This window comes from Polyodon spathula, chromosome 22 (assembly GCF_017654505.1).
Source record: "Polyodon spathula isolate WHYD16114869_AA chromosome 22, ASM1765450v1, whole genome shotgun sequence".
Lineage (NCBI taxonomy): Eukaryota > Metazoa > Chordata > Actinopteri > Acipenseriformes > Polyodontidae > Polyodon > Polyodon spathula.
Window position 1 is genome coordinate 13441375 of NC_054555.1, and position 25404 is coordinate 13466778.

Consider the following 25404-nt stretch of genomic DNA (forward strand, 5'->3'; position numbering starts at 1 on the left):
GACAATTTATCTTTTGCTGACTGTGTACACTGTAATACAGTAAAAACATCATGCATCCATTGTCAGGGAAATTATTAATAATGGCAGGGGAACGTGAACCAGACCACAGTAACGTGGTTCAAAAATGGAAATTGCCAAATTAAAATTACAGCACGTTATTTACTTATTTAAACAATTAACTGCTCCAGCTCACAATTTAAAATACTGCTACCACCAATAACAGTATAATCATTCATTTAATAAAATGAATATGATATCTAACACAATCCACTGCATAATCTGATTAGATGTCAGCCAAGATATGTTCCTGTAGCACTATAAAGTCATTATAATTAACTTTAGTAATGCTTAAAGGGGAACCAAAACGCATTATTTTGCTCTATAAAAAACATTAAAAAATGTTCTTCCTATTCTGATTTGATATAAAAATATAAATACTGGATTTTGTGACTCCTTTCTGGGTTACAAACTGCGTTACAGTAGGTCTCTTTCCAACAAGGAAACAGATGGTGAAATCTGACTTGTGACATCACAGAGTGAACTCGGTGGCGGAAAAAATGGCGAATATTATTGAAAATATATTGGCGAGAAGTTGTGATTTCACTGACTGTACTTCTTCAGAAGTTAATGAAAATGATGAGTGTAATAGGGAGTTTTCTTGATGGCAGTGGGCTCGTTGTTGGTGTGTGTAGCATACAGCCATATCAATTTGAGCCATATAAAACCGAAAGCAATGCATCTGACGAAAGCGAGTCGGACATCAATGAAGGCAATCGCCTACATAACACAGACTGGTAAGTTTTTTTTAAATGTTATTTGTATTAATACTACAACCTGTATAAACTAACTGCATATCAATTGATCTGCAGTAATTTTATTAAATGTGATTTAAAAAAAAAAAAAAACCCTACGGTATATTCAATCCCGGGTGTGCTGCTGTTGCACACTTGTGCAAGGTAGCCTACATCACTGAGTCAGATTGCTCGGTATGTAAAAAATGTCCAGCTGCATGAATTGATACAAATCTAAGTTGCTTTGAATAAAACCCTTCCTATTACAATGGATTACAAAACAAATTATTATTATTATTTAGTTTCATAGTTATTTATGTTCATTAAATGTCTTTCTTTTAAATGCTCTTGTTATAGGCTTGTTACCTCCCAGATAGCAGACTAATATTGATTCAATGTTGAAATCCGATGTTGATTCAACACCATTTTGCTCATTGAAAGAACTTTAAATCAATGTTGTCTGAATAGCCAATTTACAATGTTGAAGCAACATTGCTTCTATGTTGTGCAACCAACCAATATGCAGTATTAAAATTGTTAGAGAAAATTAAAGTCATTACTTCTGTTTTCCTGAAATAACTTCTCAGGATTTTGAGAAAACAAAATGATAATAGAGATCCTCAGATAATTTCTCTCAGGATCTCGAGAGAGAGTTTTTTTTTGTTTGTTTGTTTGTTTGTTTTTTGCGATGGCTTCACAGTTTATACAGCAGCTTGCACAGAACAATTAAGTGACTTGTTAAAAGGTTTAGAAAACAACTATTGAGAGAACTATTCTAAAAAATTATTGCTGGTGTGTCTTTGGCGACCTGTTCCCCTTCTCTATCTGGTGCATATCTTAGCCATTACTTAATGACATCTCCAAACATGGCTTGTGCTGCATCTTTGCCCAAATTACTTATTCTCAAAGCTCCTGAAAACACAAAGCAAACCCCATATTCTATTTGTAATCAGAAGAAACAAACAAAAAGCAAACAGTTCAGGGCAGGACCCGAACTAATAAAGCCTATAGTTTCCTATGGGTGGGTTTAGGATGACTTGTTAATTGACATCGCAATTCTTTGGTGTCTATGGATATACACACGGTCTCAGTTATAAAGGCAGTAAATTGTGTACCTGTTGTAATTTATGGGATTCTGCCAAATTTAATTGAAATCTGCCTGCAAGATGAAAAGGTAAGGGGAACAGAAACCGACATGCACACACAGGCAGAATGATTTCATAAGCCTTAGTTTCTACCGGAAGCAAGGCCAAAAACTGTCCTAAATAGAAGATCCAGTCAAAATCAATTTTCTGCTTTAAAGTCTTATAGCTAATTGATAAATTTAACAGTTTTAAAGCATCTTGATCCTGGTGAACTATAAAAAGACTAACAAACAATGATTGGCAAACAAATAGTTTAAACATGTAAAAATGATAACATACAAAACATGACTTCCTGAAGCTTGGTCTGCTGAAAACTTTGCTTGGTGCCATGACCAGCCCAATTCAGTTTGCATGCCACTCTATTCATCAGCACTGCTTGCAGCGTGTGGCGAATGGTCTCATCCAAACAGTGACCACCCATTAGGGACAGATGAGCCAGCTAGAATTTAATGAGAAGGAAGCCATTCATTTACAAAGCTTCCTAGATATTAAGGACATATTAGCAGGTTTTCACTACAGCAATTCAAATATAACTTGAGGATACATAAGGTCATGTTCTAAAATTGTAGACAGCCCATTGTAAACCTAACTGTCAATCTCATATTGTAAACATGTCAGAATAATACGGCTAGTATAATATAATTATTCCCATGCATGAATTAAAAATAAAAGTATATCAAAAGTAATTTATTGAAGCAACCAACATTTTGAACAAAAATTGCACTTAAACATATTTAGGTCAGTAAAAGAAACATTTCAGTATAATATTAACAAAGGAAATTTAAACAGGTGTGATATTTGTCATTCCACCAAATGCCTACTTCAATTGAACAACATATAAATGATCTTACCAAATTATTTTTCATTTGTTCATCCAAGCACTTCTCAATGTTATGAAGCTGTTCAAGTAACACAATAGGCAGGTGAACATCTGGTGACAGTGATCTGGTGTGTGTCACACCGGCTTTGGCCTGCAGCTCATGTAAAATGGCCTTGTGCTGCTTCATTTCATCTTTTACTTCTACTAGCAAAGTGAGTACTTTACATTCAAAGGGCGAAAGTTCTGAAATAAATATGATACGTAATGTTTTTATTTTAATAATTTCAAAAGTTCTTATAAAGACATTTCCAAAAGTGTAGTCATTTTTAGAATTATCTTATTTTATCAGCAAACTTCAGTGCATACGTTTGGCATTGATTCCACATCATTGATTTGCAAATGGCGATGGCAGCATACTCATTCTAGATGTTACTGAAAAATAAATCAACATATATTTAGTGATACAAAAAAGACTATAAAATAATTAAAGATGAAACTAATTGGTTTCCATATAAGCCCCACTTGCAAATATTTATTTCAGTGTCATGTGCACTATTTTACGACAGTTAACTGTATCCCTAAAACCAGACTGCTTAAGACTGCTTAAAATTGAGAAGAAAAAAGTTGCCATTCATTGACTGGATAGGTATTCTTTGCTGAATTTGTTTAACTGGGGAATGGCGATAAGAATTGTTGCTGATAGATGTGTCTGAAAAATAAAATAAAAAAAAAACAGTCCAGTAATGGAAAATCAGCTGTGTCTATAATATCTAATATGATACAATGTGGTTCCCATGAGACATTTGTGACTACAGTATTTTAAGTGCCGCGTGCAATATTTTTAAACAATTTACTGTACAGTATCTCCATAACCTATGAAAAGGCTGACTAAAGAGATTTAAAAAAAAAACTGCCATCATCAAGCAGCAGGCTATCCTTTCTTAGATTCGGGGATGGGTTTGTGCTGCAAGATGATGATGAGAGCTCCATAGTGCATTGAGGCAATTTGCTAGACATACTGCAAAAAATATTTAGTTTTAGTGACTCTGAAATGATTAACTGTTAAACCTGAGGGTAAATTTTGCTTATTAATCAGCATTTGTGAATTACCTGGTAATTTAACCCTTGGTGTAGTTGACAGAAAAGTATTTTTGCGGCATTCATCTTCTGAATCTGTTGCATCTTCATAACGTAAATTGGGCCTGTAGGTAAACAATGAAATGCTTTTGTCAAAAATATAAATACTTATATAATAGATATCTTTTAAAGACTTAACTAATGTAAGCTATATGTATGCTTAAATTGACACAGATCAGAAGTACTGACACTAGGGTCAACTGATTTTCTGAGGTAATAGTAATCCTTTTCTAGGGAGTCTGCTTGAGAAAATGAAAAATTGTTAGTAACCTATTTAGTTGACTGACATGGGATATTTAAATGAATACACACTCTTAAGCCCATTATCCAGTATAAAAGAACATCACATTATTTACATAACTTAATTTTGTCATGAAGAAACGTATTTTGCTAGCTCTTTTTTGTATCATTAGTAAAAATTCAAATTGCTATAACATTACCACATTAGAAATTACAAGGCTTAATTAACAGAATCATGAATGCAAGGGATCACTTACCACACTGTTTCAAGACTTAACTGGCTGACATACTTTCCAGCCATCTCCAATAGGCTCAGACCTCTTCACAGCCCTTTTAAAATGGGATGAGCTGTAATGTGGCTAATAACATGTCCCACCTGCTAACTAGCAACTTGGTACAACGTCAGTGCTTTGGTTCGGAAACTCAACAACAGACTATAACTGCGCCACTGCCATGCCGAATCTCAATATTTTAAAAGAGTGTTATTACTAAATATGAAAAAGCATGGAATTCCTGAAATAACTCACGTTGCTATGTAATACGGATCACCATTTATCCTAGTTGTTATGCATTACTTTTCCCACGTAATGTCAACAAATTCGCTTATTGATGGATGGACAATTTTTCGTGCAAATCAGTTGTCTGAGGTAAACTTAAGTGAGCTTTTACAGTTATGATTTCTCACACGATTCGACATCTGGTACAGTCAGTACGGATTACAAGTCAAAATGTAAGAAAGCACAACTAACTCAGAGATGCCAACATTTGAAAATGGAAATCCTAGCACCTGGTGAGCGAAGCATCAAGAAAACCTTAGGAAACCCTAACCATGCCCCCTTCACGCACTTTTAAGGAGAAAATCAATCAATATTCAACAAGAATAATGGTTAGACAGAAATGTAATTCAGAGTTAATTATTTAACTGTCAAAAATAAATACATGTTTTGTGCCCCAGTAAGACCTCTTTCTTGACCGTGGCTCAAATTACAGCTTTCAAGTTAAAAACAAGAGACAAGGAAATTCAGCATATTTTTTTTTTGTTTTTCACAGTACAGAGTATTTACTGTTTATGTACAATCAAGTATGTGCAATTAGCATCTCTGAACCCATAAATACATTTCTTGGTACTGCATACACACACACACACACACACACACACACACACACACACACACACACACACACACACATTATAACACATTATACACATTATATAAAATCACAAAACTGTATCTAAAGTTGAACTAAAATATAGGTATATAAGCTAGTTTTGGCAATTCTCAATCTACAAACTAAGCAGAAAAGGCATTCAGTTTTAGCAAATAAAAAAGGAAGCCTTTTACCACTACAGATTATTATGCTAAGGATACAAAAATGTAAACTAAAGAACACAATTCAGTCAGTGATATCAGGTCAATGTTATGGCTTATTCACATATGTAACTTAGTGTAAGTGGCACTCTTGCACTTCATCAGTAGACTTATTCTACAAAGTAAAAAAATATTTCTCATCTTTTGAGTGCATCTCTCTCTCTCTCTCTCTCTCTCTCTCTCTCTCTCTCTCTCTCTCTCTCTCTCTCTCTCTCTCATATATATACTGTGCAAAAGTTTTAGGCAGGTGTGAAAATATGCTGTAAAGTAAGTAAGAATGCTTTCAAAAATAGACATGTTAATAGATTATATTTATCAATTAACTAAATGCAAAGTGAGTGAACAGAAGAAAAATCTACATCAAATCCATATTTGGTGTGACCACCCTTTGCCTTCAAAACAGAATCAATTCTTCTAGGTACACTTGCACAAAGTCAGGGATTTTGAAGGCATATAGTCAGGTGTATGATTAAACAATTATACCAAACAGGTGCTAATGATCATCAATTCAATATGTAGGTTGAAACACAATCATTAACTGAAACAGAAACAGCTGCGTAGGAGGAATAAAACTGGGTGAGGAACAGCCAAACTCAGCTAACAAGGTGAGGTTGCTGAAGACAGTTTACTGTCAAAAGTCAGACACCATGGCAAGACTGAGCACAGCAACAAGACACAAGGTAGTTATACTGCATCAGCAAGGTCTCTCCCAGGCAGAAATTTCAAGGCAGACAGGGGTTTCCAGATGTGCTGTCCAAGCTCTTTTGAAGAAGCACAAAGAAACGGGCAACGTTGAGGACCGTAGACGCAGTGGTCGGCCAAGGAAACTTACTGCAGCAGATGAAAGACACATCATGCTTACTTCCCTTCGCAATTCGAAGATGTCCAGCAATGCCATCAGCTCAGAATTGGAAGAAACCAGTGGGACCCTGGTACACCAATCTACTGTCTGGAGAAGTCTGGTCAGAAGTTGCCTTCATGGAAGACTTGAGGCCAAAAAGACATACCTGGAAAAAGCCACACCCTCCGACATGGAAACAAGGCCAAGCGACTCAGAAAACACAGGAACTGGGGTGCAGAAAAATGGCAGCAGGTACTCTGGACTGATGAGTCAAAATTTGAAATATTTGCCTTTAGCAGAAGGCAGTTTGTTTGCCAAAGGGCTGGAGAGCGGTACACGAATGAGTGTCTGCAGGCAACAGTGAAGCATGGTGGAGGTTCCTTGCAAGTCTGGGGCTGCATTTCTGCAAATGGAGTTGGGGATATGGTCAGAATTAATGGTCTCCTCAATGCTGAGAAGTACAAGCAGATACTTGTCCATCATGCAATACCATCAGGGAGGCATCTGATTGGCCCCAAATTTATTCTGCAGCATGACAATGACCCCAAACATACAGAGAAAGTTATTAAGAACTATCTTCAGTGTAAAGAAGAACAAGGAATCCTGGAAGTGATGGCATGACCCCCACAGAACCCTGATCTCAACATCATCGAGTCTATGTGGGATTACATGAAGAGAGAGAAGCAACTGAGGCTACCTAAATCAATAGAAGAACTGTGGTTAGTTCTCCAAGATGTTTGGGCCAACCTACCTGCCGAGTTTAAAAACTGTGTGCAGGTGTACCTAGAAGAATTGATGCTGTTTTGAAGGCAAAGTGTGGTCACACCAAATATTGATTTGTTAATTGATAAATATAAACTATTAACATGTCTATTTTTGAAAGCATTCTTACTTTACAGCATTTTTTCACACCTGCCTAAAACTTTTGCACAGTACTATATATATATATATAATATATATATATATATATATATATATATATATATATATATATAGTTATTCTTAAGCACAAACCAGGTGTTCACATGTTTCAGAACCTTCCTTGCTTCGGTGCCACCTGCCACTGTCTCAGCTGCTTGTGCCACTTGCCACTTTTGTCCAGCTAGTAATATTTCTATCAGGAGTTTGTTGATTCTTGCTGGTAATCTCTTTGCAGCTGACTGGGCTGTAATGTAAATTAAACGACAGGGACAACCCTGTACCAGGGTTGCCAGATTTAAACAGTTTTTTTTTTTTTTTTTTACTGAAACCAAGCTTACTGCTATTAAGATATAACCCTATGCATAAAAAATCTAAAGTTTTCATAAGAAAAGATATCTAGTATAGAAGTGAAAAAAATTACAAGCCCCAGCACAGGTAATCCACACGTCATTAAAAAATAAAAATATCATACGAAACTCTGAAGGCACAAGGAACATTCATACCAGCAACTAGATTACAGTGTGATTCCTTTAATGCTGCGACTGCTTCCCAAAGAAGAAAACAGTTCAATCTTTTAAAGTTATACTACCAATCTAACTAGATGATCACATCAATTACATACATTAAATATCCACATCAATTAAATGCACCTTAACAAATTGCAAAAAATAGAGCCAACAACTTGCCTTTTTTTTTTAAAAAAAATAGAAAAAAGTTAAGTTAATTGAAAGTATTCCCCATGCATTGAAATATAACACAGAAAAACATTTTTAACTTCTTACCTTCAATCTCCTCGTGCAAGGGCCACCTGTTATTATCATACAGGTGTATCTCAAGTCCATTTTAAATATGTACAAAGAAAAAAGTATGTAAAAAAAAAAGTATGTACAAAATAAAAAATTTTGACTTTGTTTTTTTTTTCTTATATTTGTTTTAGTTTCAAAAAAGCTCCACTGAGTCGGCACCATCTTCTGTGTTATTTGCTTCATAGATGTCACCTGTAAACAGTGACAGCATTGCTATGGATGGCTGAAATTGGTTGCAGCACATCTTATTACACTGCATATACGCTCTGACCCTAAAAATATTTTCCAACAATTTCTCTTTCGGTTTCGTAGTTTGGTTTTGATTAGAGCCATTTGTGAAAAAGCACGTTCCACTGATGCATTGCTAAATGGTAGGGCTAAAAGATAAGGCGAAAAGTTCAGTGAAATCTTTATCACCAGCTGCATCGGTGTGTTTCGCCATTTCAACCCAGAACTCTTCAATTTGACTGTCTTCTTCAGTGTGCACCCAGTGTACATTGTTTAAAGCTTGCCATTGCTGTTTGAGTTTGCCAAGATCTCCACTGTATAGTGGCAAAAATGATAAATTTGCCAGCTGTGGCTTTTTGGAACTGAGTACAACAGTTGGGCTGAGAATGGTAAGTGACTCAAGTTGCTAGATATTGGGAGGCAATCTTTGTTTTATCTCTTTCAGAAACTCGAACATGTAATCTCTGCATCTACGTTTTACATCCTCTGCTTTCTGAGGTTCGATCTTTGATTCTGACAGTTCTAACTGGAACTTGATCCCGAAGTCCACTGCTGAAAGTGGCAAGCTGTTTCTGTCTGATGTTATGTCAAAATTACAGAGACCATGTTGGAAAATCATGAGATTTCATGATTCGTTGGATCAAACTACGGTAAAATGTCATTAAATCAGCAAGATGTTTTGCTGGATTGGCGCTGTCAAGCTGAAACAGCTTGTTTATTCTGTTGACCTCACTGACAATGGGCTGAAGAAAAAACAGATCCATTCTGTTTACGCGATCTGAATACATCTGGTACAGTAGTTCAGCATTGTAGTTCCTTTCAGTGTCCTTTGTAAGCTGAAAGTGCAACTTCAGCTCTTCGTACTGAGAAAGCACTCGATCAACACATTGGCTAATTGCGAGCCATCTTTTGTCAGAAAGCTGCAAAATCTTCAGTGGGGCTTCTGCAACATTAATGGTGGCATAGAGAACGCGGTACTTATACCACGAGTACATCTGTGATATCGCGTACACAATGTTTCAAGGAAGTACGTCCATTGCTTTAGATGCACAGAGCTGCAGTGAATGACAAACGCACGTAATGTGCACAAATTTTGGATTCACCTCCCTTAACTTTGTTAGTACCGAATTATTGTACCCACACATTGTACTGCAACAGTCTGTTGCCAGACCAATGCATCTTTCCACTTCCAATTGGTTTTCTGGTTAAGAATTTGAATAAGTCTGTTGCAATGCTGTGAGAATCACCAGCTGGCAAGCTAACAATTTCGGCAAACGATGTCACGATACAAATTTTCTGCTAAAGTACCTTAACACCACACAGAGTTGCTTGTTTGCACTGATTAGAGAGTATGGCTCTTTGCCGATGTCTTCAAGCATCTCCTGATGAACAATGGGCCCGATGACAGATTTTAAAGTGCTGAGCATTTTGTTCTATGAAGGCTAATATCCTTTTGTGCAACTTCCCTGACCATGCATCCCTAATGATTTACGGTGAGGATGCTGGAATGGCAAGCAATATGGGCTGCCAACTTCAACTCACATATTTTAACGGAATTGTCAACTTTTTTATTAAATCCTGTGTTAAATAAGCTTCTTGCATTTGAAAATGGAGCCACGTTTCTAGTGTGTTTCTCTGTCTTACAGTGAGCTAACAGATCACTGTGATGTGCTCGGACTTCACATTTACAATACCTTTTGAGTCATCTCCAGGTACACTACTAATCCACTCTTTTAACCCTTTTTCTTTCTCCCAGTCTTTGCAGTATTTTTTTTTTTCTGTAATTTAGACCACTTACCCAGTGGCATCTCTGGTTCTTTACTTTTCTTAAGCTTCTTTACTTTTCCTGCTTTTTAGCGGTTTGGATATTTCTACCGTTTCTTAAAATGGCTGCTTTTCACTGTCAATTAACACAATCGTTCGTCTCTCCTGTCCACTCGCATGGTCATGTGCAGTGGTGGTTGTGGTCATGAACAACATGTTATTTTATAGGGAAACACAGTTTTACATTGTTTGTGTGCACAGCGGGCAGGCTGCAAAAGTTTATTCATTTTAATAAAGTTATTCTATATATATATATAGCTCTGGAAAAAATTAAGAGACCACTGCAAATGTTTCTTAAATCAGCATCTCTACATGTATGGCAGCCATTCCATTCCAGTGTCTGTTGAATTCCAACACAGGCACACCTCAGGTACTGATTAGGGGATCACCTGAACCAAATCTTATTTAACGAGGAAAAGTATAAAAACCACTCCTGTGGTCATCACTATCCTCTTGCAATAGGACCAGCTGGATGGCAAAACAGTGCTAGTAGTACCTCAAAAGTACTTGGAATAAAAAAATCTACTGACCATGCCCAAAGAGTTGAAAAGGAAAGTTTTGAGTGAGGAAAAGAAGGGTTCAATTCTGGCTTTACTGGCAGAGGGATACAGTGAGCATCGGGTTGCTTCCATCCTTAAAATTTCAAAGACGGCAGTTCATAAGAACAAGGTCAAGCAGCACACATTGGGGACAACAAAGCTACAGACCAGCAGAGGAAAAAAACTACTCTCCACTGACCGGGATGACCGCCAACTCATTCGAATGTCACTCAGCAACCGTAGGATGACATCAAGTGACCTACAAAAAGAATGGCAAACGGCAGCTGGGGTGAAGTGCACGGCGAGGACGGTTCGAAACAGGCTCCTAGGGGCAGGGCTGAAGTCGTGCAAAGCTAGAAAAAAGCCCTTCATCAATGAAAAGCAAAGAAGAGCCAGGCTGAGGTTTGAAAAAGACCATAAGGATTGGACCGTAGAGGACTGGAGTAAGGTCATCTTCTTTGAGGAGTCCAATTTTCAGCTTTGCCCAACATCTGGTCGTCTAATGGTTAGACGGAGACCTGGAGAGGCCTACAAGCCACAGTGTCTCGCACCCACTGTGAAATGTGGTGGAGGATCGGTGATGATCTGGGGGTGCTTCAGCAAGGCTGGAATCGGGCAGATTTGTCTTTGTGAATGAATCAAGCCAAGTACAAGGTTGTCCTGGAAGAAAACTTGCTTCCTTCTGCTCTGACAATGTTCCCCAACTCTGAGGATTGGTTTTTCCAGCAGGACAATGCTCCATGCCACACAGCCAGGTCAATCAAGGTGTGGATGGAGGACCACCAGATCAAGACCCTGTCATGGCCAGCCCAATCTCCAGACCTGAACCCCATTGAAAACCTCTGGAATGTGATCAAGAGGAAGATGGATGGTCACAAGCCATCAAACAAAGCCGAGCTGCTTGAATTTTTGTGCCAAGAGTGGCATAAAGTCACCCAACATCAATGTGAAAGACTGGTGGAGAGCATGCCAAGACACATGAAAGCTGTGATTGAAAATGTGGGTTATTCCACCAAATATTTATTTCTGACCTCTTCCTAAGTTAAAACATTAGTATTGTGTTGTTTAAAAATTAATATGAACTTATTTTTTTTTTTTTTTGCATTATTCGAGATCTGACAACACTGCATCTTTTTTGTCCAGTTGTCATTTTCTGCAAATAAATGCTCTAAATGACAATATTTTAATTTGGAATTTGGGAGAAATGTTGTCAGTGCTTTATAGAATAAAACAAAAATGTTCATTTTACCCAAACACATACCTATAAATAGTAAAACCAGAGAAACTGATAATTTTGCAGTGGTCTTGTGGAAGGGGTGTGGGTAATTCACTGACCAGGAGACAGACAGGTGTACTTGGAAACACCACACATGTGACCAGTTTTATTTTGTACTGGTTCTTATTTTTCTCCGGCAGAGGGCACTGTTGACCGTGGGCTGCCTATCAACGATGATAGACAGCACCACGGAAATATCACAGCTGGTACACGAACAGCAAGTGCACTCGCAGGTGCTCAAAGAAATAATAATGAAAACAGAAGTCGAAAAGAACAAGGAAAAATAAAACAGTAATAAAACTTCAAATAAAAGGTGTTGCACTCGGCAGCGTTATCCCGGTCGCCGCTACCCGCACGACCCAGATCACCGTCCTATTCTATCGGCTATCTAGCCTGCTCTTTTACAATACGCCGGGGTCTGCCCAAGGATTCCCCGCTCTCTCTCTCTGTCTCGCTGTGAATCTTTATTTTTCTCCCGGCTGATTCCCGGTCCTGAATCAAAGCTTCCGCACTTTTGGCGCGTCTAAGTGGGCAGACCTGAGGAAACAACAGAGCGTTATTTTATAGGACCAACAATCACCCAAGACCCGCCTCTCAGCCATTCAGAGAGGGGGAAAGTCCACACACCCACTTTCCCACCTCCCCGTGTCACTGCCATGACTCACAGGCGGTTGTTGGGCAACTGCCGCCCTCCTCCTGCAGCCCATGAACACGCAAGTAGAGTCAGCACAGATCTCTCCCTGTTACAGGTCTCTTAATTTTTTCCAGAGCTATATATATATATATATATATATATATATATATATATATATATATATATATATGTGACAGACTGGGGTGTTTTGTCACTTTTCGGGTCTTGAAAACAGTCTGATGGGAACAAAGCACTCTGAACCACAGTATTTTGTTTTAAACAGGGTGGGGCCTATATGATTTTTTTTTCCGGATGGTGTTCTCTTTATCCAGACTCACACAAATCAAATTCCAACAATGTAAACAAAATAAACAAAACAAAACCTAGCTCTTTATTACTGAGCGCTACCTAAACGTTATAGTTATCTTTTAACTCTCCTTTCTACAAGTCAGACAGCTAAGCTGTTTACTGACTAACCAAATCCATGCCTTAAACTAGGCAATAATAGTTTCCCCCTTAGGTAGAACACCAACCTTTTCATCTATTTCGGCCTTTCCGTCTGTCATCTCCTTTACACACCTCGCGTTTGGAAAAACCCATGCTCTTTTATGGCTGCCTAATTGTAGACAGGTGGAAACTCTTGTCTCAAACTGGTCGCCCCTGTGGAACTCTGGGAATTGTAGTCTTTTCTGACTTGGCAGTCAAAGACTGCAATTTACTTGTGTGACCCAAATTCAGTGGAGAGGATACAGGCTCATTGTCACTCTTGGACCAAAATACACACCCTCTACCACTTTCCCATATATTTTATAGTTCACTTTGTCACAATATATATATATATATAATATATATATATATATATTATATATAATATATATATATATATATATGATAAAAAACTAGCCCAAAAAACAATGAGACTGGCAAACAGCGACTCCTAAATATTTCCCGTGGCTGTCTTTTTAAAGTAGCCCAGTTCCGTGGGAAAACTGCGGACCTGGCAACACTGCCCTGTAAATGGACAGAATTGTTCTCCATTTTTACAAAGGCAGCTACACCTTTATGTACACCCAGCATTACAGCTGCATTATCTGCTCCAGACGCAACGCATTTTTTCCATGGTATTTCAAATGACTTCAATAATGTATCCACAGTCTTAAAGGTATTTTCTCCAGTTGCCGGTATACCCTCACATGATGGTAAAGCAAGCAGCTGCGTTACCACTTTACCAATCTCTTCACTGAAGTAACATATTGCAACTGGGTACAACGGAGTCTCGATGTCACTACTGCCGTCGGTTGCAATGGCAAAAAAAAAAAAAAAACTTTTCAAAACCGAGGCCTGTTCAGTAGCTGAAACAGATGCTAAAGTTTCAACGATTGCTGTCGTTTTGCTCCTCGCACAGCCATACTTGGAAGCAATTTTTGTTTGTTTTCTAATGTTTTGTATACTGTATCCTTATCTAATAATATTAATCTAATATACGCGCCAGGTCTGCTGACAACTATTGTATATTGTGAGGCGAGAGTGTATTAAATGGAATGTCCAGACAGTAATTTATGTGTACAGAAATAAAATAATTTATTTTTATTTTCTATACACAACAAAAGGATTAAATAACAAAAACGCAAAAACACTGGTGTCAGGAAAAGCCACTTTCACAAGTGGGCCTATGTGATCCACAACGGTAACTGGTAAATTGGGCTCTCAAATGACATTTGTAAAAAGACTCTCTGCTTTAATCACGTCATTTTCGCCATCTGTTAAAAAAAAAAGTCCAATCATCTGTTTTCCTGCGCTCCCTGTGCATTTATCTAGTGTTTTGAGGTTCTGATGTGTTCATCAAGAGGATTTATTCCTCCATGCTTGACACTTAAAATAGTACATTTTACATTGCAATCAGGTGATACAGTGTGCTGTTCTTCTGCTCGTACTTCTGCTTGTTTGTTTGTTTTCTAATGTTTTGCTATACTGTATCCTTATCTAATAATATTAATTTAATATACTGCGGGAGGTCTGCTGACAAATATTGTATATAAATAAACATATTTAAAAAATTAATAAAATAAAAATGAATGTAGGCTACAATAATTAATATATAATACTTAAAGTATGGATTACATAAATATACATAAAGCAAGGGGCAATATGACACGGTTACTCACCCTTTTATTCTCTCTCTCTCTTTCAAAATGCTGATCTTCCATGTGGTAATTTAGGGGTCAAAGTGAATACTATGGAAAAACTGGGGTCCAGATTCTTACTGTCTTCCTCTTCGTGGGTCAAAGACACCAGTAAATCTATGGTAACATATAAGCAGGCATACCCGCAGACAAGCCCTCACTGGTATCTAAATCAGACCTGCTCACGCTGTCGTGTTTTGTTGAGAGCCTCACACATTTATGATGACATGGTATTGATTTTGCTACCATTGATGCCTTTGGTCTAATTGTGGGATACACATCGACTCTCAGTCGAGGCTGGATACCACAGGACATAACAATCACTGTTGTTTTGTAGCACTGCTACTCAAAATGGGCTGAGCACAAGTGCAACCATTTTGTCGGCTTCCTCCGGTTTCTTCTTCCAGTACAGATAGCTAACCTCTCTCAGGAGGATGCATGGCTCCACATCAGGACCAGGTTAGACATCCTATCGCAGGCCGCCCCAGAGTATGTGCAAGGTGTGATTGCATCGTATCTCAGCTAATGTTGAGCAAGTAACAGTTGCAAGCAGTCCACCAACAGATAACGAGCCCTGTGTCATTTTAGATAGAACTAACCTAGGTGGTACCACAGAACAATAGTGTCAGCTAGAAAAGTTACTGATCAGGCATTCTGGGTTTTTTGTGGTAGATGATGAAGATCTAGGATATACCTGGTTGGATTGAAAAACCGAATGTCACTTATGCAGTACCTTCCAAACAGAAAACGTCACCATTTGGAATAAAGCTGTGGTGCTTGCTGAGAGTACAAACAGATACGTATACAAATTAAAAGTGTACACAGAAGTTTCAAACAACACAGAGAAGAGTGAATTTGGCCAGCCCTATGATGTTTTTATGTCTCTCATGGATGGTCTGTTGGATAAGGGACATACTTTGATTACTGACAACTTCTACACATGCGTACCACTAGCTTCAATAACCAGTGGAGTACCACAGGGATCAGTATTAGCTCCTCTGCTACTCCTAATCTACATTAATGATTCTGGTATAGTAAGCAAACTTGTTAAATTCGCAGACGACACAAAAATAGAAGGAGTGGCAAACACCTGCAGCAGCAAAGGTCATTCAAAATGATCTAGACAAGATTCAGAACTGGGCAGACACATGGCAAATTTATCCTTTATCAAGGTACAGTTCAACAATGAAAAGAAATGGAAAGTGCTGTACACTTGCCCCCACTCAGCAGAAGGACATTTTTAGCCTCAATTATTGATGACTTTTGCAAAGGTGTGTGTGACAATGAGAAACTTGCTCCGATCCCTCCTTCGGTACGTTCTGGATGCAAGCTAGAAAAGTTGGAACTTCTTCTGGCAAGAAATATCAGTTGGAGAAAGACTGCAGAATTTGCAGTGATCGCAAAGGAAAAAGAACAAGAACAACATACAAATGTGCTACCTACAACATTGGTGTGTGTGTGTCGGGAATCCTTTCACACACACTCAAAGAAGTGAACTTTCATCCTCTGTAGAATACTTTCTTTTTTTTAAAGGCCTACACATTTTGGATATAGCTATCACTTATAGACATGGCCATGGACTTTTATATTTTTTTTTTTTTTTTTTACCAAGTACAAGAACTAGAAATATCACACAAAAACAACCGATTGACTTGTTTTCAACAAACTAGATTTACAAACCACTGAAAAAGACTATTTTTTATTGCAAAAGAATGGAGAATAAGCTTCCCTGTGCTGATTCAAATGTCTCCACAACTGAGTTACATTTATTATTATTATTTAATAATAAATAATTATTATTTTATTAACAACAACAACAGTAATAATAATAATAATAATAATAATAAATAATAATAATAATAATAATAATTTTGCATAGACTATTATATTTTTTCAACACTTATTTGCATTGGTATACATGTTGAAGAGTCTTTATATAAAGAAATGGCTTTTGAGGGCAAGTACGTTTACCTGTGCTGTGGTTCTGACCTGTTTGTAGATAGACGCGTTGCTTGCAAAATTGATTATATCTTTTGATTGGTTGTCTGAAAACATCTGTGGTTTTTTACATTTTAAAAAGAACATTCTGGGGATTTGCATGTATTATTTCTAAAGCGTTTATGTGCATGGTTGATTTTGAAAAGAACTGATGTTTTGATGATAAAAAATACTGTTTGTATAACACGAGTTTCTTTCCTAATACACATTTCTATATTCAGTTAAAAAATATATCAATAACAGAAAGACCAAAAAAAAAAAACTTGATGTCTGACGTTTATTTTACATTTTTGGGTGTAAAATTAAGCAATTTGCTTGTTACTTAGTGCAGTTGCCGTGATGTAGTACTCTGAGTGTCAAGGTACAAGGGCATGTAAGAGCCAGCCAGGTGTTTGGTACGTTGTGGAATGAACAGTGTCAGGGTTCGTTCCAGGAGCTTAAAAAGAGACTAACTAGTACTCCTGTATTGGGGGTTGCAGACTTTAGTCGCCCATTCATAGTAAAGACAGATGCCAGTAACCAAAGGCTTGGGGCAGTTCTCTGTCAGGTACAGGGAGAAAAGAAAAGTGTCATAGCATATGCCACAGCAGATGATTGAGAAATGATGATGGGAATGACAAAAACTATACCAGTATGAAATTGGAACTTCTTGCGCTTAAGTGGGCGGTATCAGATAAATTTAGAGGGTACCTTTTAGGCTCTAAATTTACAGTGCTAACAGACAATAACCCCCTCTGTCACCTTCAAACTGCAAATCTGGGAGCTGTAAAGCAAAGATGGGTTGCACAATTAGCAGCGTTTGACTTTGAAGTGAAATATAGCCCTGGACGTGGGAATGCTGATGCTGATGCCCTCTCTAGACAACCATTAGCAGGGGAGGGAGAGTTTGAACTTGATGATGAAGCCGATAATTGTGTGGCAATTTGTAGTGTAGTTTGCAGAGGTACATCGCTAGGGCCTGACTTGGTGAAAGAGGATAACCGTTGTTTTGATGTACGCCAGATTCATGTGCAAGACACTGAACTTGAAGGGTTACACCAGGGAGCAGCTTCGCTAGTTACAAGATTCAGATCCCACACTGTGAGTTTCGTGTACTGGGATATGAAAAGAAAGCTTACTAGTAAGGCAAGACAGTGTATGTCAAGACCTGTTCTCTCATTGTTAAAACAGGGGGATAGCATATGGGTGATCGAAGGTTTTTTGTACCAGGTCATCATTATGTTCATTTAGGAGAATGTCGACAGTTCTTGATACCCGAATGTCTGAGAGAAAAAATACTTGAAAGTGTACATGACTGCATGGGGCACCAAAGTATAGAGTGCACACTGAATCTGATGAGGAATAGGTGTTTTGGGGTGGGAATGTGCAAAGACTTAGACTACTAAAACCAGCCTAAACCACACGCACCCATGAGTACCCTGTTCACTTCAAGACCCTTAGACACTGTAGCAGTAGACTTCACTGTACTAGAGCCTGCTAGTGATGATCGTGAAAATGTGTTAATTGTAACTGACATATTTACAAAGTTCACCCAGGCATTTCCCATTAAAGTCCAGAAGGCAAATACAACAGCCAGAGTCCTCTTAAAGGAGTGGTTCATGAAGTATCCCGGAGAGACCGGAAAGACTGCACAGTGACCAGGGGAGAAATTTTGAGAGTGAGGTCATTGCGGAGCTGTGCCATTTGTATGGGATTAATAAAACCTGTAACACCCTGTGGCAAAGTGCTCGCCCCTGTGTGTATTTTGTGTTGTATGTTGGGTGTTAATGTTGGTGTATAGTCATTGGTACACAGGATATAAACGGGTCTGTGTAACACAAGTGTTTAAAATGTATATTTGTATTTAGGCACGAGGATTGCACAGCACTTCACGTGCAAGTAAAAAGTAATAATATGTGAGTTGTATACGTGCAGTTGTACCGCGACTCCAATTGAATGACTTATTAGCAAGTCTCGGTACAGCTGCATAAAAGCAGCATGTTTTCACTCACTCAGGGTTGTGTGTTCGGTGAGTGGAGAACGGGATTGAAGACGAAGGAGGTAATAATAATAATAATAATAATAATAATAATAATAATAATAGTAATAGTTCAAATAGAAGCTCACCGTGTTTGTTTAGTGTTAGTCCGTTTTGTTTCATCTCTTTGTTTTGGCTACCAGTGCCGTGTCCTGTGTTTTGTTTGTCTTGCAACCTTTTATTTTCTGTCTGTCTGTGCACTATTAAATGCGGAGCGAGACCATTCGCTCAGCTCCACCCAACTCCACCTCTCTTTGTTTTTTTCCTTGTTCCTGTTTCTGGTCTGACGTCATCCACTCCAGCCATCCTTGTGACACACCCCTTACTATCCGTGGGGGAATTGGCCAGTGCTAGCATGAACCCTGCATGACCTTTTGCATACTCTGCCTCCAGAAAAGAAGAGGTGACGGCCAGAATACTGTATCTGCCTGAGATGGTATATGCCTATATTGTCACTCCACACGCCTCCACTGGGTATGCTCCCTATTTCTTATTGTTTGATAAGAATCCCTGTCTGCTGATAGATGCCCTGTTAAGCCAGAAAGAGGAGTTAGAGTAAATAAGGGACAAGAGTGGTTAGCTGTACTCCAGGAACATCTTAGGGAGGCAAACACAAAAACAGGGGAGTATCTCCAGCTCAAAGCTGCTAAAAGAATTGCCTCACAGAAAGGTACAGTTCATAATCCGTTGTTACAAGTAGGACAGTTTGTCTATTTAAGAAACAAAATAAAATCCAGGATGACTGGGGAGCCACTGTGTATAGGGTGATAGAAATAATGGGGACAAGTCATGCCATAGAACCAGTGGGTGGTGGTCAAATATGGGAAGTTTACCATGTAGAGCTAAGGCTGTGTGAGGGACCAATTCCAGTTCCTAGGAAGGGAAAGACAAGTTCCCCTAAACCAGTTAAAAGGGGTAAGAAAGGGTCTATTTTGGAGTTTTCTGATAATGGGTCTGTTGTTGTGGTGCAAGTAATGCCTCAGAGGCCTTCCTCACCCTCAGAGGTAGTAACCTCTGGTTCAGAAGCATTTAAACTAGAAAGGAAGGGGGGAGAAATCAACAAAAAAACAGAAGGGAGACCGCATCAAAACAAGGACAACAACTCAGGTAAGACAACCATTAAACGTATTTATCTAAATGCTAGAAGTATCAGAAACAAAATTCTAGAACTTGAAGCTACTGCACTAACAAGTAACTATGATGTGATAGGTGTTACAGAAACTTGGTTGTCTGAGAGTGATGGGAACGAATATAATATTTGTGGGTATACACTGTATAGGAAAGACAGGCAGGACAGAAGAGGAGGAGGGGTAGCACTATACATAAGAAACAGTCTTGAAGCCCAGGTGTTAAACCTGGACAAAGAAAATAAAACCGAATCAATATGGGTCAGAATAACGGACAAAAATTCAAAGGGCATAATAATAGGAGCATGCTATAGACCACCAGATTCAGACGGTGAGAAAAATAATCTGTTATACAATGACATTAGAAATGCGTGTAGCAAAGGAGAAGCCATACTAATGGGGGATTACAACTTCCCCCATATAAAATGGGAAAAGCCGATGGGTAGCACAACGGATGAAATTGAAATGGTGGAAATGACAAATGACTGCTTCCTAACACAATTTGTCAAGGCACCGACTAGAGGAGAGGCATGCCTTGATTTAGTCTTTTCAAATAACGAAGATAGAATAACTAAAACAGAGATCAGAGAACCACTGGCAAACTCAGACCACAACATGGTCTCATTTGAAGTGTTCTTTAAAACCCCAAAAGTAATGACTAAAGCTAAGGTTTACAATTTTAGAAAAGCAAACTATGAAGGTATGAAACAGAGACTAACAGAAGTAGATTGGAGTAAAATAGAGAAAACATCCACAGAAAAAGGATGGCTGTTCTTCAAAAATGTAGTACTAGAGGCACAAAACAATTACATCCCTAAAGTAGACAAATCTAAATGTAAAACTAAATTGCCAAAATGGTTTAATAGATCAATTAAAAAAAAATATTCAGCGAAAAAAGGCACTTTACAGAGCATTAAAAAGGGACCAAAAAGAAAGTACACAGAAAGAGTACACAGAACTGCAAACGCAAGTCAAAAAGGAAGTTAGAAAGGCCAAGAGAGAAATAGAAATAAACATTGCTAAGGGAGCTAAAACCAATTCCAAAATGTTTTTCCAATATTACAACAGCAAGAGAACATTCAAAGAGGAGGTTAAATGTTTAAGAGATACAAATGGCAAAATCGTAGATGAAGAAAAAAAAATAGCAAATATATTAAATGATTACTTTTCACAAGTTTTTACAAAGGAAGATATGGACAACATGCCCCACATGTCATCCAGTTCCTATCCAGTTTTAAATAACTTTAGCATAACTGAGGCAGAAGTGTTAAAGGGACTAGGAGCTCTTAAAATAAACAAATCCCCTGGGCCGGATGAGATCCTCCCAATAGTACTCAAAGAAATGAAAGAAGTTATTTACAAACCGCTAACCAAGATCTTGCAGCAGTCTCTTGACACAGGGGTGGTACCGACAGACTGGAAAATTGCAAACGTAATACCGATCCACAAAAAGGGAAACAAAACTGAACCAGGTAACTACAGACCACTATTATATGCAAACTTATGGAAACTATAATAAGATCCAAAATGGAAAATTACCTATATGGTAACAGGGTCCTGGGAGACAGTCAACATGGTTTTAGGAAAGGGAGATCGTGTCTAACTAACTTGCTTGATTTTTTTGAGGATGCAACATCGATAATGGATAATTGCAAAGCATATGACATGGTTTATTTAGATTTCCAGAAAGCTTTTGACAAAGTCTCGCACAAAAGATTAATTCTCAAACTGAACGCAGTTGGGATTCAAGGAAACACATGTACATGGATTAGGGAGTGGTTAACATGTAGAAAACAGAAAGTACTGATTAGAGGAAAAACCTCAGAATGGAGTGTGGTAACCAGTGGTGTACCACATGGATCAGTATTAGGTCCTCTGCTATTCCTAATCTACATTAATGATTTAGATTCTGGTATAGTAAGCAAACTTGTTAAATTTGCAGATGACACAAAAGTAGAAGGAGTGGCAAACACTGTTGCAGCAGCAAAGGTCATTCAAAATGATCTAGACAAGATTCAGAACTGGGCAGACACATGGCAAATGACATTTAATAGAGAAAAGTGTAAGGTTCTGCACGCAAGAAAAAAAAATGCACATTATAAATATCATATGGGAGATACTGAAATTGGAGAAGGAATCTATGAAAAAGACCTAGGAGTTTTTGTTGACTCAGAAATGTCTTCATCTAGACAATGTGGGGAAGCTATAAAAAAGGCTAACAAGATGCTCGGATACATTGTGAAAACTGTTGAATTTAAATCAAGGGAAGTAATATTAAAACTGTACAATGCACTAGTAAGACCTCATCTTGAATATTGTGTTCAGTTCTGGTCACCTCGCTATAAAAAAGATTTTGCTGCTCTAGAAAGAGTGCAAAGAAGAGCGACCAGAATTATTCCCAGCTTAAAAGGCATGTCATATGCAGACAGGCTAAAAGAATTGAATCTGTTCAGTCTTGAACAAAGAAGACTACGCGGAGACCTAATTCACCATTCAAAACTCTAAAAGGTATTCATAATGTCGACTCAAGGGACTTTTTCAACCTGAAAAAAGAAACAAGGACCAGGGGTCACAAATGGAGATTAGACAAAGGGGCATTCAGAACAGAAAATAGGAGGCACTTTTTTACACAGAGAATCGTGAGGGTCTGGAATCAACTCCCCAGTAATGTTGTTGAAGCTGACACCCTGGGACCCTTCAAGAAGCTGTTTGATGAGATTCTGGGATCAATAAGCTACTAACAACCAAACGAGCAAGATGGGCCGAATGGCCTCCTCTCGTTTGTAAACTTTCTTGTGTTCTTATGTTCTTAACCCCTGATTTGTGTGAATTCTCAAGCCCAGGTAGTGTAGACCAGAGTCAGGCGGATAAAATAGATACTTTGAGGGATATGCCAGTTCCTGCACCTAGAAGTGAAAGACAAAATGCGGATGTGCATACTAACCCTCAGCATGCAATTCAGTAGTCTTAAGCCCAGATATTGTTTCTCAGTTGTCAGAAATATAGTCACTGTGGATGTTGACTGTAAGGAGGGGAGAGTGTGACCAGATGGAGAATTTGGTGATTTGTAGTAAGTGTACCGTCCCTTTAGGGAATGAATCTATGCAAACCGGTGTCACAGGAAATAAGTCAGCTGGGAAATAAGTTAGTGTTTGCCTTTTTGAGCCTTTCTGCGCATACGCAAATCTTAGAGCTTAAAGGTAAAGTTAAGATGACGACTTTCTGTCTGTGAACTTTTATTTAGAACAGATTGCTATTGCGATGTTTCAACTCGTAATGTTGTCAGGATTTTTATTAAAAGCTGCAATATATGTGGTATACATCGGAAACACGTTGTTATAATATTACTTTAGGCTACATAGTTTACAAAGTTTACATTTAATCGCTGGCTACTTTATATTATAGGTTTTCTTCGTACATGTACTTGCAATATATTTGTTATCGAAAGAGAAATAAATACATGCATTATTTTGTATATGGGTTATGACATAAGCAGAAATAATTTATCATTTGTTGTGCGATTTATTTTTATGTGCAATTATATTTGTGTTTAAAATGTAATAATAACAGTTTCTAATTTGACATATTATCTGTTATTTAATAAAAGGTGTTAAGTTTAATTCCCTGTTTACAAAGTGTGGCAAACTCTCACCAGAGTTGTCATTTTTAATTTGTAATTGACGCGGATATTTATATTAGGTTTTCTTCGTACAAATAATAGAGTGAAAGAAAAATAAATATGTGTATAATTTCTATGTGTTGCCATACTGTATCAGAAGCCATTATGCATTGGTCTTGCAATTTATGTTGATGTGCATTTATATACTGTACTGAGGTCACAAGACAGTGTTGAAAGCTATCAGCCAGTTTTGAAATGCTGGTCAAGCTATCAGACACTTATGTCGCAATTAGACGCTTAACTTGTATAGATAGTTTCCCTGTTTCAAGCAGTGAAATTCTTCACTCCGAGAGAGTTATAACTGCACTGGAATAAAACGAGCGATGAAATACACTTTGATACATTTTCAAAAAGAATGAAAAATGTAATATTTAATAAGTATCCAAGAAATCTCACTAATAACTTATTGTAACACAGTCAAAGGACCATACCATGTTGTTTAACAGACATTTTTGCTGCTTACTATTAAAATGTATTTGACCAAAAACATGTGTGCATGTGCGTACCATACCAGTGTGTGTGGGTGTGTGTGTGTGTATGTACATATATATATATATATATATATATATATATATATATATATATATATATATATATATATATATATATATATATATATATATCACATGTTTAGGTTTCCGGAATCACTCGTTTGACCCCTTGTAGACCCCTAACTGCCAATTTCTTTCATCATTTTAAATGCCAATTTAAACTGATAAAAGAAATGTAAAACTAAAAAGTTGAAATACAACATTGATTAAATGTTAGCCAGCGTAGTTCAGGGGGCGTGCAGCAGGGGGCTTCCAATTTCCTGTCAATTAGTACCTATTATCTATTTAAGCTCTGATCACCTGCAACTTCGTTGTCTAGCTACTTCGTTTTTGTAGCAAACACTCAGACTTTTTGTGCTTCATCGTTAATCTGCACTTCATTGCCTTTCACTGGAGGTCATTTCTCTGCACAGCGCTCCCAAGATATTATCAAATATTTTCCTACCTGCTCCAGTGCTGCTTCTCATCATTCAGCTTCTCCATTCAGCTTCAGGAGCTCCAGCGTTAGTCTTTCCTGCTCTTTCCAGCCTCCAGCCCAGCAACAGCACCATCCAAACCATAGCTTCATTTCTCAACGCGTCCGCATCTTTATTAAACAGACTGGCCCTCCACTAAAATCTCTAAAGCTCCTTCAACAAGACATCGACATTCCTGTCGTCAGCATTTGCCTTGCCATAATTCCTCTTTTTAATCCACCACAAAGATCTGTCAGCTGAACATTCCTTTACTCAGCGCCCCTCCTCCGCTCCCAGAGTCAGCACAATCTAACATTCCTTCATAAGATCCTGCCCTGGATTTCTATTAGCTACGTTCACCGTTTTAAAGACCTATCCATTCAATTTCATACTCCATTTCAACGTGTGGCGGCTTGTGCTTTCGACTGGTCACAACATGCTTCAACAACACTGCTGTTATGCAACTTTTCCACCGGCGCCTCTCAGTCCATGGCTACCACGGCAACGCCCTCATTGAGCAACTGCGGGGAGTGGTAAATCGCCATGATGACCAGGCAGCTTCATCCGGCGCTGCGGACTCCGTGCCTCAGTGCTGCGGTCTTCTGGGTTGCTGCTGCTGCACTTTCACAATCTGCGAGGGCTCGTTCAATTCGCTGAATTGTGACATCTAAATACTGTGTTAATGTATTTATATACATGACTAACTGTCCTAAAACATGTAACGAAGATATTCAAATCTAAAAGAATATGCAATTGTTGTTCTACACCGACAAGGATTTTAACCACAATAACCAAATATATTCTACCCAGCTTCACTCAAGC

At 38.1% G+C, this 25404-nt stretch overlaps 1 long non-coding RNA gene across 1 annotated transcript in view; it reads right to left on the minus strand.

The window, feature by feature from the left end:
- Positions 1 to 1489: 1489 nt before the first annotated feature.
- LOC121296912 overlaps positions 1490 to 25404 on the minus strand; it is a 43622-nt gene continuing 19707 nt past the window's right edge. The window contains exons 2-5 of the long non-coding RNA XR_005947116.1: positions 3867 to 3958; positions 3123 to 3188; positions 2788 to 2999; positions 1490 to 2375 (exon numbers count right to left, since the gene is read on the minus strand). This is a non-coding gene — a long non-coding RNA (uncharacterized LOC121296912). The remainder of the gene's footprint in view (positions 2376 to 2787; positions 3000 to 3122; positions 3189 to 3866; positions 3959 to 25404) is intronic.